Genomic DNA, 14,373 nt, shown 5'->3' on the forward strand with positions numbered 1-14,373 from the left:
TAGCCTGGCCAACATGGCAAAACCCCATCTCTACTAAGAATACAAAAATTAGCCCGGTGTGGTGGCGCACGTCTGTAATCCCAGCTGCTCGGGAGGCTGAGGCGGGAGAATCCCTTCAACCCAGGAGGCAGAGGTGGCAGTGAGCCAAGATCGCGCCACTGCACACTGCACTGCAGGTTGGGTAACAGAGTGAGACTTGTCTAAAAAAAAAAAAACAAAAAAAAAAAAAAGAAAAAAAAAGTTAACTCCAAAAGAGTTAAAGTGGATATTCCAATTGTGCTGTAAGGAAGTTCTGGTGCTGCCCTGGCAGCTCCTGGGTAGGTTAGGAAGGGCTCCTCTTTGCCCTTGCCACCCTTCTCTTTCTCCCAGGCTCTTCCGAAATGCCACCACTTACTGTCTGCAGCTCCTTGGTCCAACGCACCATTCAGGGACTGTTTCCCCACCTGCAAACTGCCCACGCAAAATGCCCACCTTAAAGGGATGTCTTACGTATTAAGCAAACTAACATGTGTGAACATCCTGTCTTTAATAACCAGTAGCATCCTCCTTTTCTTTCTACCGTCTTCCAGCTCCTCTCTCCTTGCCACCCTGCAGTTCTTCCTCTCCCCTCCGCCGTTCTATTTCCATAGGCCTCAGGTACCGCTGTCTTCTCTCAAGCATCCTCCTCTCTCTCACCCATCCTTTAGGCTCAGAAGCCCCCACCATCCAGGTGGCCAATATAGGTAGCGGTGACCTAAGCGGAGAGGGGAGGAGGGGAGGCTAGGGGCTCAGGGATCCCAAAATGGCCATGGGGAGGGGGGCTCCTGAGCCCAATAATTTAGCCTTGAGCTGCAGTGGGTTCGGGAAGTTGGAGAGAAGGAGCTGGCTAGAAAGGAGACCAGCCTTCTGGGGTGGGGAGTATAGAGCCCCTTTCCCGTCCGCCTTCCTGCTGGGGAAGCAGCCTCCTTGACCTTGAGCAGGAGGCGGGGGCGCCGAGCGCCTGGGGGGCTGCGCAGAAAGGACCCGTCCCGGGGGGCAGGCCCGCCCTCCGCCTCCTCCGGGCCTCCTCCGTCTCGGTCCCCGCCCTCCCGCGCCGCTTGGTCTCCTCCCCTCACTGCAGCGCTCGCCGCGCGCGCCCATCGATCAGGCCCCCTCCCTCTGCCGCCTCGGCGCAGACTGCTAAGCTCAGCAAGTCTTGAGGCAAAGGCACTTCGGAGCCGAGTTGGGGCAGCGGTGGAGCGGGGACTTCGCGCCCCAGGGGAACGGGCGCCCCTGCGAAACCGTCGCCAGCCCCGCGTCCTTGCCGTCCGACACCCCCTCACATTGGCGACCCCGGATCTCTCCCGCCTCCTTCGGGTCGCTCTCCGGTAAGTCCATACCCCCGCCGGTGGGGGCACGGACCTCCCTCTCCAAAGTTTCTCCTTTCCTGCTACTGAGTCGAGGGGCCACGGGGTGGTCTGGGTCCCGAGAGGTGAGTAGGGTTGGGGAAGTTTGAGGCCAAGGGGGCCGGGAGTCCGCCCCGTCCTTTGGGGGAGTTTGGAAGCGTCCGGATGGAAGGTTCGTCTCGGGGAGTCGGACCCGAGGGGCGAGGAGCCGGCTCCTCTGAGGGACTGGGGCTGGGCTGGGGGCAGATTTCCTCCCGCGGTCTCCCCGCGAGTTGCTGCAGAGAGGGGCGGGCCACGCGTCCCCTGCACCGGCCGGCTCTGCGCCCCCGTCCCTCTCTCTTTTCCCTGGGACGAACCCACTCGCGTCTAGCCCAGCCCCCGCCAGCCCTAGCGGTCTCCAAGGAAGATTCTTTTGCCCCAGTCTCAAGCTTCGGGGACCCCTGGCACCGCCGTCGTGGGAAGTGGGGCGGGGGGTGGGGTCTGGGCGCTGGGAGCCGGAGACCCTGGGTCAGGGAGAGGTTGGGGAGACAGACTGCAGGGGCCATCTGGAAGCAACGGGCACGAGGAGCTGGGGCAGGGGCCCAAGAAGGGGCTGGAGGCGCCCCTCCCCTCTCTCCAAATCTCATGACTCAGCACGACCTAGGACGCCCCGTCCCTGCTTCAGCTCTGTCCCCAGGGCTAGGCTCGCAGTCCGGCGGGTGCTGACAGCCCGACTCCCTTTTCTAGACTCTTCCATGTACCTTTCCCATTTGGGGTGCCCCCTTCCCCTGCCTATGCTCCTTCCCCCACCTCTGGGGGACAGGGCTTTTATTTTTCAACTAAAAAGTGGAGCTTTATCGTTTCACATCCCACTAAGCCAGGCCCCCTCATCCTGTCTCCTCCCTTTTCATCCCCACATTCCACAGGTGCCTCCAGGACACCCCCAGCCCATGGCTCGTGGGGTGTCTCCTGGCAGGGCAGTGTCCTCCCCTACCCCTGGCTGAGGTGGCGGAGTAGGTGCTCTCCCCGCAGCAGGAGAAGGGAGTGCAAGGACAGAAGAAGTGCTGGCCCAGGAGGGGCCACTGCAGTGGGGAGGGAAGGGCAGAGGCCCCGTGGGCAGGTAGTACAGGTTGGGTTAGCTTATGAGGAGGAGGAAATCCTTAGGATCTGGGGGCACCCAGGAAGCCAGAAAGGTGAACTGGGGTCTGACCTGGAAAGCAAAAGGGTGCCCTTCTCCCTCCCCTACTGCTGCCGCCCTGAGGGGCCTCTCCCAGGTGGAATAGATTGTCCTCCATCCAATCTATCTGGATCCCCATAACCTGGCACTTCATTAGAGGGGGTGACAGAAGCAGGGAAGCCCTTAATCCTTTCAACCATCTCTCCCTACTTAAGACTAAGTCCAGCTTTGGGGCTGCTAGAAACATCTCTGTGACCAGCAGAGGTGCTGAAAAAAGCCATGCCCAGTGCCCCTAAGGCAGGCCCGAGTGGCAGGTGGAAGGGGGCAGGGTGGCTCTGATGCAGTGGGACGTGCCTGGCATCCTGGTCCTGTGGAATGAGAGTGGTGGCCTGGCAGGCACTGCAAGCTGCAGCGTGTGTCAGGGCCCTGGGGGTGAGTCAGCATCAGGGGTCCACGCCAGGCACACTGCAGCCTAGGGAGTCCAACTCCAACCCATCTCCTCCCATGCCCCTGGAAAATGGCCAGTGCCCACTGAACCCCGACTGAACCACCTTTCCCTCAGGGTGGCTGCCTCTGCTCTGCTTGGCTGCCAGGCAGATCCCTGGCTTCACCCTCTAGGACTCCCCCCAGAGGCTTGGCTTTTTCTGGAGATCTTTTGGGCTTAATCCTTACCTTCTCCCCTCCTTGTCTTGCCAAAGGAGGAGGAGAGGGAGGCAGAGGAAAGTTTCTAGGTTATAGCCTCACATAGATCTGGCCCACCATTCCCTGGAGGAAGAGAGACCAGACCACTCTGCTGGGAGTCTGCTTTGTTCTGCAGTCCAGGAGTTTGTGTCCGGGGAACTTGGGTTTTCTTTTGGGGGAAGGGGGTGATTATGCAAGAACATTTCTTTTTCAGCTTTGGGGTCTGACATCCACAGAACAGGACCAGGGGAAGCAAAAAGTGTTGGTGTTCGTAAACATTGACTTTTCGCCTAGAGAAGCTTGCAACTGGCTTCAATTTAGGACTGAAGCTGGTTTCACCTGGGCAAAGCATGTACCTTGCTGAAGACCTCGCAGGGCCGGGGAGACCCTTTCTGGAGCTGGGTCTGGGCTCACCTGCCCTCACATTGCAGCTGGAGCTCGTTTTATTCCTTCTACCCTTAGGCAGCTTCCAGGCAGGTGTGACAGAGCTGTCTATGATACTGCAGAGACCTGGGGGTGGGCGTTGGAGGTGGCTGGAGAAGCCTCTTCCCTGCCCTTCTCAAGCCCTGGGGACCAGGCTACCCCAGTGTTCACCAGCCCCTAGGCAAGCCTGACCTCTAGTCATTCTTTCTGCCTCCATCTGAACATTGTCCTGTCTCAATGGGGTCTCCTTTTTCTTCCCCGCCAGGCCTGTGCCGCCCTCTCAGGGGAGAGTAGATAGAGGGGCAGTGAGTGCACTGGAAGCAGGGGGACAGAAGGCAGTGAGGACAGAGTGGGAGGAGGTTGGGCTTCATTTGCCTGGAAGAATGACCATCATTCCCTTCCCTGGACAGAAGCATCCTCGTGGATGACTTAAGGCTGCAGATGAGTAGAAACACTACTTCACTTGGCTTTGGGATTTGCTCTGTAGACTTCCCCAATCTAGGCAGGTCCTAGCTGAAGCCAGAGTATCCCCACCACTGAAGGTCCAGGGTGGTGGGGATACTCTTTAAGAACTGGAACAGCAAGTCAGAGGGAGTGATGGGGGGCAGGGTCACTCAGTGCAGTGGTTAAATATGAAGCACCAAAGAATAGAGGCTAGGAGATAGACAGGCCTGGGTTCAAATCCCAGGGCTGCTAAGTACAAAGTCTGACATTTGCAACAAGTATTTTATTAGTGAGTACCTACCATGTGCCACTGTTGTAGTCTCTCTGGGTGGGGAGGTGAGCACAGCCGCAGGCCCTACACATGTTACTGAGCCACTCAGCATCCCTTCTGCATTCATTCCACTATTGCATTTTGAGAATCTATGCTAGGCAATGGAGATTCAGGTGGGAACAAAACAGACCTGTTTCCTGCCCTCTTGGCATTTACAATCTAGTGAATACCACACAATTAGATAATTACATAAAGAATTCATCATGACTGTGCCAAGAGTTATGAAGGTATGTAGGATGCTTCGAGAGCATGTAACAGGATGATCTGACAATGTCTGCACAGTTTTCTCTAAAGAACAGAGGTAATAATGCTTAACTCTCAGGGTAGTATTGTAGAACTGATAACTATTCGTGTTATTTTAGAAGTAGCCCCTGGCCCACCAGACAGATGCAGTTCTAAATTCCCTACGTGAATAATCCATCCATAGGCAACAAGTTGATTCTTCATCTTCCACTCAGTCAGAGAAGCCAGGCCAGAGAAGCTGGGATTCAGTTATGGCTTCTCCTGGGCTCCAGAAGCCTGTGATAAATAATATAGTTTCATTGGAGAAACATCAAGTTGGAGATTTTTTTCTAAGTGGCAGTATAGTGACTACAGCCAGATTGCCAGGGTTCATCCTGGTTCTGCCACTTGCTGTGATTTTGGGCAAGTCAATCACACTCTGTTTTTTAGTCTTGCCATCTGTAGAATGGAGCTAAAATTTGTAACTATGACGTAGATTGTTCTTGGTGAGGATGAAATGGGTTAATTCCTGTAAAGCATGTAGAACAGTGCCTGTCGCGGGAGGAGTAAGTGCTTTCCATCCTTGGGTGGCCTGCGTGCTCCTTTTCCTGCCCACACACAGAACACTGTCTTGGGTTCTCCAGCTGGAGGGAGCACTGTCCACCTTTGATATTCTTAAAACTCAAGGGAAGGAGTTGCCCTCACCGTCTTGGTGGTCAGTCCCGCGTTTCATCCCCCTCACTCGAAGACAGTTCTTTATGCCTAATGAGTCTTTTCTTGCCAAAGCTTGATTTCTGGGAAGGATTTGTCCCAGCAATCCTTCATTTTCATCTCTGGAACTGACAGTTCAAGGAAGTAGCCAGAGTGATGGGTAAATTTGGATCCAGGCCCAGAGGGACCTGAGAGTCACTGTGAGCCTGGAGGGCAGGGGAACACCTAGCTGCCAGCCCCCTCCCCTAAAGAGGCTGGGTCTAAAATTAAACATCCAGAAGGACTCCCCAGGCCAGGTGCAGTGGCTCACACCTGTAATCCCAGCGCTTTGGGAGGCTGAGGTAGAAGGATCGCTTGAGCCCAGGAATTCCAGAGCAGGCTGGGCAACATATGGAGACCCTGTCTACAAAAAATTTAAAAATTAGCTGGGCATGGTGGCACACCAGGTTAAGCAGGAGGATCGCCTGAGCCCAGGAGGTCGAGACGGCAGTGAGCTATGGTCATGCCACTTCACTTCAGCCTGGAAGACAGTGAGATCCGGTCTCAAAAAAAAAAAAAAAAAGGACTCCCAAATCCAAGAGAAGCAGTAGATATTGTAGAAGCTTCCTCCCTGGATCATTTTCTGATGAGGATAAAGTTCCTGCTGGCTGAGTGCCAGGGAGGAGGTTAGATTCTGAAAGCCCCTCACACTTAGGGAAGTAGGATGTGAGTAGCGGGGTCCATTAAAATGGCCAAGCAGCCTCCAAATCTGAAAGAAAGGGGGGTTACCTGCTGCTGTAAAGTCAGGAGAGGCCCTTCCTTGGTCACTTTAGCCGGGGACCTCAGGATTTCAGCTTTTGCTGTCAGTAACACTAAGCATCAGGCATAAGAAAGGGCAAAGTCAGTGTGGGTCCCGCACAACAGGGAACCTCAGGGCTCCTCCCTGCCCCATTCCCTGCGCCTCCTGCTCCCCTGCTCGGGGATAGAGCGGCTCACAAGGGCGGTCAAGCTCTCATCACTGCAGTCCTCGGCTACGCCATCGCTGTCCCCACTTTACAATGAACGGGCAAAGGCCCAGAGAAGTTGTGTGGTTGTTCAAAATCCCCAGAGAAGTTGTGTGGTTGTTCAAAATCCCCAGATCATAGGCGCTTTGCAGGGGGCCTTCCAGGCCACAGCAGCTGAGTGGTCAGAACCCTTCCTCCTCTCCTCGCCGCTTCTCACCAGCTCTACCTATGGCAAATGGAGCCCGAGAATACAGGTGCGGGTCCTTGGGATGAGGCCACTAACGCGTTGAGTAGAAGCAGGAGGCTGGGTGATTTAAATCAGGCAGCAGCCTTTACAAAAATTAGGCAGTGATTCCTTGGAGGAATTGAATCAGCTCTCCCTCCCTGATGTTGGGTTTCCTTGGGCTCTCCATAAGGGCTCTGGCACCTCCTTCAGGAACACCTGCTCTGAAGCAAGGAGGGAGGCCCCAGGGTGGGCAGTCTTGAGTGCATGATGGGACACCCCGCTGAATCCGGAGCTGCTCCAGCCTCAGCAGCCCTATCTGTGATGGCATGCTGATGTCATCAGCACCAAAAGCCCTTGCAGGTTTCAACTCGGCAATTAAATGGCTCCTCTGAAGCCCAGCAGCCGTGTGTGTGTGTGCATATGTGTGCGTGCATGGGTGTGCATATGTGTGTATTCAGGGTCCTAGGGGTGGGCTGAGGAGGAGGGCCCCTTGCAAAGGCAGGGAGAATGGGAGTTAGTGGGTGTGTGACTGCTTCTCTCCTTCAGAGACTCCAGACCTGAGAAGTCAGATCCCTATGGGACTCACAGCCCAAAAGTCAACCCTTGCGTGCAGGTGTAGCCACAGTCTAAACTCAGCCTGAGCCAGAGCACCCCATTCCTTCCTTACTTCCTACTTTCCTCCCGCCTTTTCCTCCACGTTCCACTCCAATGCACTAAGCACCTACTCTGTAAAAGGCACCTGGGATGTAAAGGAGAACTCAAAATAACCGTGTCTCCTCTATCAGCCTGGGCGCTCCCCAAGGCCAGAGCATGTTGTTTCTCCTCCTCTCCTGGGTCCCCCTAGCCCCCAAAGTGGAGTTCTGAAGCTGGGAGCATTGGTGGTGGCTGGTGCAGAGTGACAGGGCTCCCAGATGCTCGCCAACCCCAGGATAGTCGCCTGTCAACACAAGGCTTTCCTCAATCACAAAGCTTGCTTCACTTCCTCCCATCCCCTGCAGAGAAACTAGAAGCCCAAGGGCCTCATCACTGGACAGTCTGGGACCAGGGGAGGACAGCAGCTGGGTGGGGAGTCAGGAAAGCTCCCCCGAGGCATTTGTCAGGTGCCTCTCAGTAAGGCAGGGAGTCCTCAGACCATGGAGAACTCTGGCAGGACTTGCCATAATTGGGTTGATACGGTGGCTCTGGAATTTAGTAATTAGGGAATATTGCAATTAGAGACAGAATTTACCCATTACTATTCCATGCATCTTAATACAGGGTGTAAGTGGTTGTAACTGTGAGCTTGGCACTAGGCATATGGGAAAATAGAAGTGAATGGAGAAATGGGATGAAGGAAGGAGGGGATGGGAGGAGCTTAACCCTTTCCATACCCGAGTAGACTGAAGGAGCAGCCTGGGGGTGATGCAGGGTTAGGGCGAGCCCAGCAGCCCACCGCATTTGTAAGAGGTGACCGAGGCAAAAATCACAGGCTCCCTCCGGACCTTCTGCTTCTTTAGCTCAGGTAGGATCAGATGCAGGGCTTGGCAGGGGTTAGGAGAGTGGTGATGGAGGCCAAGAGGGAGAGGCTGCAGGGGAGAAGGGCTCTTCTCCCAGTTTCCTGCTCAGCTGTGGAGAAACAGAGAAAAGAGTTGTAACCACCTGCAGTAGTGTGCATGTGAGAGACAGGAGAGGGTACCTTGTACCTTCATCTCTCCCTCCCCACTTGTTCCTTCCCCCGCCCTTCTTTTTACTCCCTTCCTCACTCCTACTCTTAGCTCCATTTTCCTCTGAAGTCAAATGAGGCATTTGTGTTATTGCAGGGCTGAGCTGGGTAGGGCCATGTGTATGGGCGGCGGAGGGAGGGGAGCGGTGGCCGGGGGTGGGAGGGTGGTAGCGTCAAAGAGGTGGTGCTCATTTTTTCCCTTCCAGACCAGAAATGCCTTCCCCAAGGTCAGCCAGTGCTCTGAGCTCCAAAGACCTTCCCAGAGAACCTCTGCTCCCTAAGGGCTGGATGGTTTTAGAGAAATCTCTTTTCCTCACCATTGATTCCAGTCTGAACTAATGATCCAGATGTGTTGTGCATGTCCTTCCTCTTCTACAAAGTGACTCGGGAAGCAGTTTTTATGCTATTTGTAGAAAGGAAGCATTTTCTGGAGCGGGGCCTCCTCTGCTTCTGCTACACCTTAACTCCCTAGATTAGAGGAGAGCTGTGAGGCCGCAAGGAGGGGGGCCTGGAGAGGGGCTTGGGCTGAGGGTGGTAGAGGTCTCTGAGGACCGTCCTTGTCTTCTGCCTCCTGTGTTTATTTGGAGAAAAGCCCATTTAACAAATGTACAGGTCTTTACCTCTATCCCTCTTGGGGCTGTCTGCCATGGATCTTTCATTGTACCAACTCAGATGGACCAAGTGATGGCCCGGTCATAGGGCCTGAGATGGGATGTTAGGAGACGGGATGGAGGCCTGCAAGCAGGAGGAGAGGGGACCACCCAGGCAACCCTCTAGAAGTGCAGGAAGGATGAACAAGAACCTATTGGTTAAGTGCTCTCGGGTCTTGGAGGGAAGCAGACCTAGGACTGAAATCCATTCTCACCACTAGGAGCTAAGAAGAGTTACAGGTAAACCCCAGGAAACTCAAGGGTGGCTGTGGCTAGGATCAGTGTTAGCGGGAAGCATGGAGTTAATTGGCTGTGGGAGGGCTCCCTCTCCCAGTTTGACTCTCCCACGAGTAGGAAAAGGCATCACTTTAATAAGGCTGCCCTGGTTCCAAATCAATCCTGGCATTGCAGGAGGCGAAGGGGGAAGCACAGCTGAGAAATTGGATTAGCTCTTTGATGCTGGGAACTGTGCTGGTTGCTGCTGCTGCTGCTGCTGCTGCAGCTGCAGGAGGCAGGGAAGCATCAAGAACTGAGCCTGCCATTGGCAAGCCAGCCCCAGACGTCTGAGGCTTCCCAGGGAGGCGTGCTCCACCCCCATTAGGTCTCCTACTGGTAGAGGGCAGCAGGGGTGCCCTGGGGCAGACAGTAATAGAAGCCCAGGTCCTCACCACTGCAAAGCTGGAGGTGTCTTCGTGCTTCCCCTGGAGTAGATCGTGAGCCCCAAAGACCTCAGGAGGTGAGGCAATGGGGAAGGGGCAGAGGAGAGGCCCCCACAGCATGTTCTGTAGGGCATAACTGAAGCAGCGTGTGTGTGGCTGGGAGTCAGATGGCCTAGGTTCAAACCAAGACTGCCACTTCCTGCCTGTGTGTCCCTGGGCAAGTTACTTAAACTTTCTGAACTTCGGGGTCCTCATCTGAAAATGGAGACAGTAACACACAGGGAACAGGCCCTTGTGAAGTTTACCTTATAGCAGTAATCAAGATGGGGGCCACGGGTCCCTGGGAGTCCCTAAGAATTTTCAGGGGGGTCCATAAGGTCAAAGCAGTTTTCATGATGGCAATAAAGTTATTTGCCATTCCCATGCTTGACATTGATGGTGCTAAAGCAGTGGTGGGTGAAGCTGCTGGCACCTTACCATGAATCAAGGTAATAGTATCACACTGCACCCGTCTTTGTGTTCTTCCACACTACACACCCGCTAAGCAAAGTAACTGGTAAATAATGAAATGCCAGTTTCAGTTAAGAATGTCTTCTTTTCATGAAGCAGCAAAGATTATAATTATATTGAAGCTTGATTCTGGAGTGCACATCTTTTTAATATTCTCCGTGATGGAATGAGAAGTACACATAAAGCACTTCCGCTTCTTACAGAAATATTACACAATAATTTCTCAAGCAAGTGAACAGTGCCCATCACCTGTGCATCTGTTTGAGTTGCAGGCTGAACTAGCCATTTTTCCATGGGATACCTTTTTATCTGAAAGGACAACCAACAAACTCCAGTTATTCAGACTTGGGTGTTGAGCAGGCATTTTTGCAAAAATGAATGAAGTGAGCTCGTCACTTCCAGAAAAACAACTGGCAGTATTTGTGGCCAATGATAAAATTTAAGCTTTCAAGCAAAAATTAGAATTTTGGAAAACTCACACATATTACTATGAAAAGGACTTTTGTGATAAGATCAGTGGGAATAGTAATAGATGTGATTTGTTAATATTGTTTAATGAAATTCATCAATATTTGAAAGATCGTCACAATTCGGCAAGCCAATATCTTCGAAATGATAAATGAATGATGTCACAAAATCATGCACAGAGGCAAACAAGCATTCCAAGTGCAAGGTTTCAGATTCCCCACTGCAGCCAGTCTTTAAGAAGCTACCACTTGGGGAGTAGTGATGTCATATCAAAGAAAAATATCCACAATGATCTGAAAAGGCTTTATTAAATACCCCTCCCCTTTCCAGTTACATATCTGAGTGAGGTTGGATTTTCTTTCATCTTTCAATCAAAGTAATGTATTGCAGACAGACTGAACACCGAAGTTGATATAAGACTCTAGCTACCTTCTAGTAAACCACACATTAAAGAGATTTGCAATGATGTGAAACAAGGCCTCCTTCTTACTAGATATTTTACTAGAGAAAATGTCTACTATATATTTTTTTGGTCTTGGAAAATATAGTTACTTCTTATTAAATATGTTGTATTAACAGGTAATGAGTTACTATTGTATTTTGAGCTAATTTAGAAATTTCTCAGTTTTAATTTTGAATATGGTAACTATGGATGGATCTAACTTACATAAGAAAACGCTCTTGGAGGGTCCTCAATAAATGGGTCTTAGAACCAAAAGGTTTGAGAACTGCTGTCCTAGGTGAAGCCCAGCCCAGAGCCGGGCACACAGTGAATGCTTGGTAAGGACCATATGCTCCCCTAGAGTGCTGGGCTTCGTGTCACAGGGCAGAACCTGGGGGCATTCTCTGTATCTCAGAAGTCCAGGGTCAGCCTGGCAGCCTTGCTGGGCAGGCTACATGGAACAGAAAGGTCCAGAGCTGCACGGGGTGGAGGGAGCCCAGGGAGCACCTAGCCCCTGGCTTCCAGGTGGCCTCTGGGGATGAGACTCCCTCCAGGGCTGCCTGGAGAGGGGAGCTTTTCTTGGAGTTGGGAGAGAGGGGTGTCTAGGGAGAGTCCCCCTTGACTGCCCCAACCCCTACCTTCACCAGAGCAACCCTGCGTTTATCTGCCTTGCATATTGAGGTTCTTATACTGGAATTCTCTTAAGCTTCTGTTTAAAGGAAGGGGTTTGAGGCTTCCCAAAGATTTCAAAACTTTGTAGTCCAGCTCTTTATTTTAAAGACAAGGCCCAGAGAGGGAATGTGACTTCTCAAAGAATACATGGCAAGCAATCAACTCCACGGTGATCAAGGCAAAACCGACATACGAGACCATGCTGGATGGAGCCTCTCAGCCGGTAGAGCCCAGTGCCTGTGCAACAGGACCTCAGCAAATGTTCATACGCTGGATAAAAAAGCTCCCTGTATATTCTGTCATTTTTTCTTTATAACAAGCCTGAGCTTTATTGAAGTATAATTTATAGATCATAATATTCACCTGGTTTAAGTGTACAGTTCAGTGATTTTTAGTAAATTTACAACATTATACAGCTATCACTACAATCCAGTTTTAGAATACATGATCTATTACCCCTATTTACAGAGAAAAATAGTCCCAGAAAGGTAAATAAATGTCCTCAAGGTGACACTGCTATTGGGTGGCAGAATAACATCCAGATTCAAGTTTGTCTGTCCCAGTGCCACACCCTGCTCATGCTGCACACTGCAGAGAAGGGAGTCAGGTGGTCCACTGTTTGGGGACCGTGGACAAATGCCCTGCCGCAGGCTGGTGTTTGTGGGACTCTCTCTAGAGCTGGTTGTGCCAGTCCAATTTGGGCACTGGAGGCTGGGTGCAGTGGCTCGCACCTGTAATCCCAGCACTCTGAGAGGCCAATGCAGGAGGATCACTTGAGCCCAGGAGTTCAAGACCAGTCTGGGCAACATAGCGAGACCCCATCTCTACAAATAATAAAAAAAATTAGCTGGACGTGGTGGCATGCTTGTATTCCCAGCTACATGGGAGGCTGAGGTAAGAGGATCTCTTGAGCCCAGGAAGTTGAGGCTGCAGTGAGCCAAGATCATACCACTGCACTACGCTCCAGCCTGGGCAACAGAGCAAGACCCTGTGTCTCAAAAAAAAAACAAAAAAAAACCAAAAAAACAAAAAAAAAACAGTTTGGTTACTGGTTCTATCCACACAGCTCTGGATGCAGAGGAAACCTGGATCCCAGCCCCCTCAGAACTGAAATCCTCCACAAATGGGGGACCTGAAGTGCTTCCCTTGGCCTGTCTTTCGTAGGGGACCTAAAGCTCCTCATTGAGCAGGCCCTCTAAGAGTTGCCTGCTGGAAAGTACAATCTCTAGGAAGTAAAATCAGTCCTTAACCCTGGTGACCCCTAAAAGTGAGGAAGTTCTTTCTTGTGTCTAGCCACATTCTTCTTGCTGTACTGAGTGCCTATTTCCTATTCCTATCCACCCTTCCTGTTCTGCCTGGTGAGTCTGGGGGTCGGTGTACATAGTTCAGAGGCTGTAGAGAAAAGCTGAGAGCTGGATGGAGAGTCTGGACTGTCTGCCTAGACAACTGCCTGCTGTAGTTAACATTTAGCACCCCAACCTCCAAGGATGACTGCTCTTTTCACAGGAAGGCCAGGCCGTCTTCATGTCCCTTCTGTGGCTTTTGTGGCTCTGGCACTGAGAGAATGTGGTCAGTTCTTCCTGGGAGGATGAGTGAAGCGGAGGGCAGGGAGGCTCTGCAGGATGGTGGAGGAGCCACCTTCAGACGAGGTCAGATGTCTACCCAGGCATACCTGGCATAACGGGGAGCACATGTCTCTCTGCTCTTCAGCGGGCACAGGGCTGGGTAATTGATTGCCCTGGCACGTGGCTCCTTCTCCAGCTTGGCCAACCTTGACTGTACTGCTGTCCAGGTACCTCTCTGTAGGGGCTGCTTCTAGCACCCATTTTAGACCAGGCATGGGGAAAGACCTAGACATGGTAAAAGATGAAAGGGAGAGTATTCCCTGTGGTGAGAGGGGTCACTTGAGCAGAGTGAACTTTCCTTGGGGGGGGTGGTGAGACCCCTGGACGCTGCCCTGTGGAGGTCATCCAGCTAACGCAGGAACCGGATCCCTGATCCTTCACCCTCCCTGCATCCCCTGCTGTGTTTTCTTTCCCTCTGGCTCCTCCTGTTCGTACCAAGGAGCTGTGTTGCAGACAGACCCTGGGCCTGGCAGCTATCAGCAAGGAAGAAATCAATAGTGAATGTGGAAGTGCTTGGAGGCAGACTGGAACAGTCTTCCTAGGGTAGGGTTTTCTTTTTATAAATTTAACATTTTATTTTTTCCAGCTCTATTGAGGTGTAATTGACAGATAAAAATGGTATATATTCAAGATGCACAATGTAATGATCTGACATACATATACCTTATATGGTGATTATTACAATCAAATTAATCAGCACACTCATCAGCACACATAGGTGCTGTGTGTGTCTGTGTGTGTCAGTGGTGAGGACACCTAAAGCAATCGAGACCCCTGGGACCCTGAGTCCTGGGATACAAGGCTCTGGCTGTTTTCTTCTCCCAAATAAACTGGACAGATTCCTTAAACAGCCCCTTCTGGGTCTTGGCCATTGCCCTACTTTCAGAGAGCATTTCCTTCTTGCGTGAGGTTCGCAGCAAGTCAGGACATTCGGCTCAGAGTAGGGAAGACTCACAACTTTACACAAGTTCATGCACCGATGCAAACAGGCCACACACATGGCTCTTGGCAGGTTGCCCATGGGCAGAGGTGCCTCCCTCTCACATTCCTTGGAAAGTGAGGATGAAATTGAACCTGAGGCCTTATCTCCAGCTGGAAGGAGAC

The 14,373-nt window shown here is 52.0% G+C and overlaps 1 protein-coding gene across 3 annotated transcripts in view; it reads left to right on the top strand.

Annotated features, from left to right (window-relative positions):
• Positions 1 to 825: 825 nt before the first annotated feature.
• The window catches only part of SYT2 (synaptotagmin 2), a 114,619-nt gene continuing 101,071 nt past the window's right edge, over positions 826 to 14,373 (top strand). Inside the window, exon 1 of one of the 3 annotated variants that reach the window (XM_008976622.5) lies at positions 826 to 1,346. The gene's annotated coding sequence lies outside the window, so the exon portion shown is untranslated. The remainder of the gene's footprint in view (positions 1,347 to 14,373) is intronic. The other 2 variants (XM_008976620.4, XM_003823010.5) reach the window with 2 other exon arrangements.

This window comes from Pan paniscus, chromosome 1 (assembly GCF_029289425.2).
Source record: "Pan paniscus chromosome 1, NHGRI_mPanPan1-v2.0_pri, whole genome shotgun sequence".
Lineage (NCBI taxonomy): Eukaryota > Metazoa > Chordata > Mammalia > Primates > Hominidae > Pan > Pan paniscus.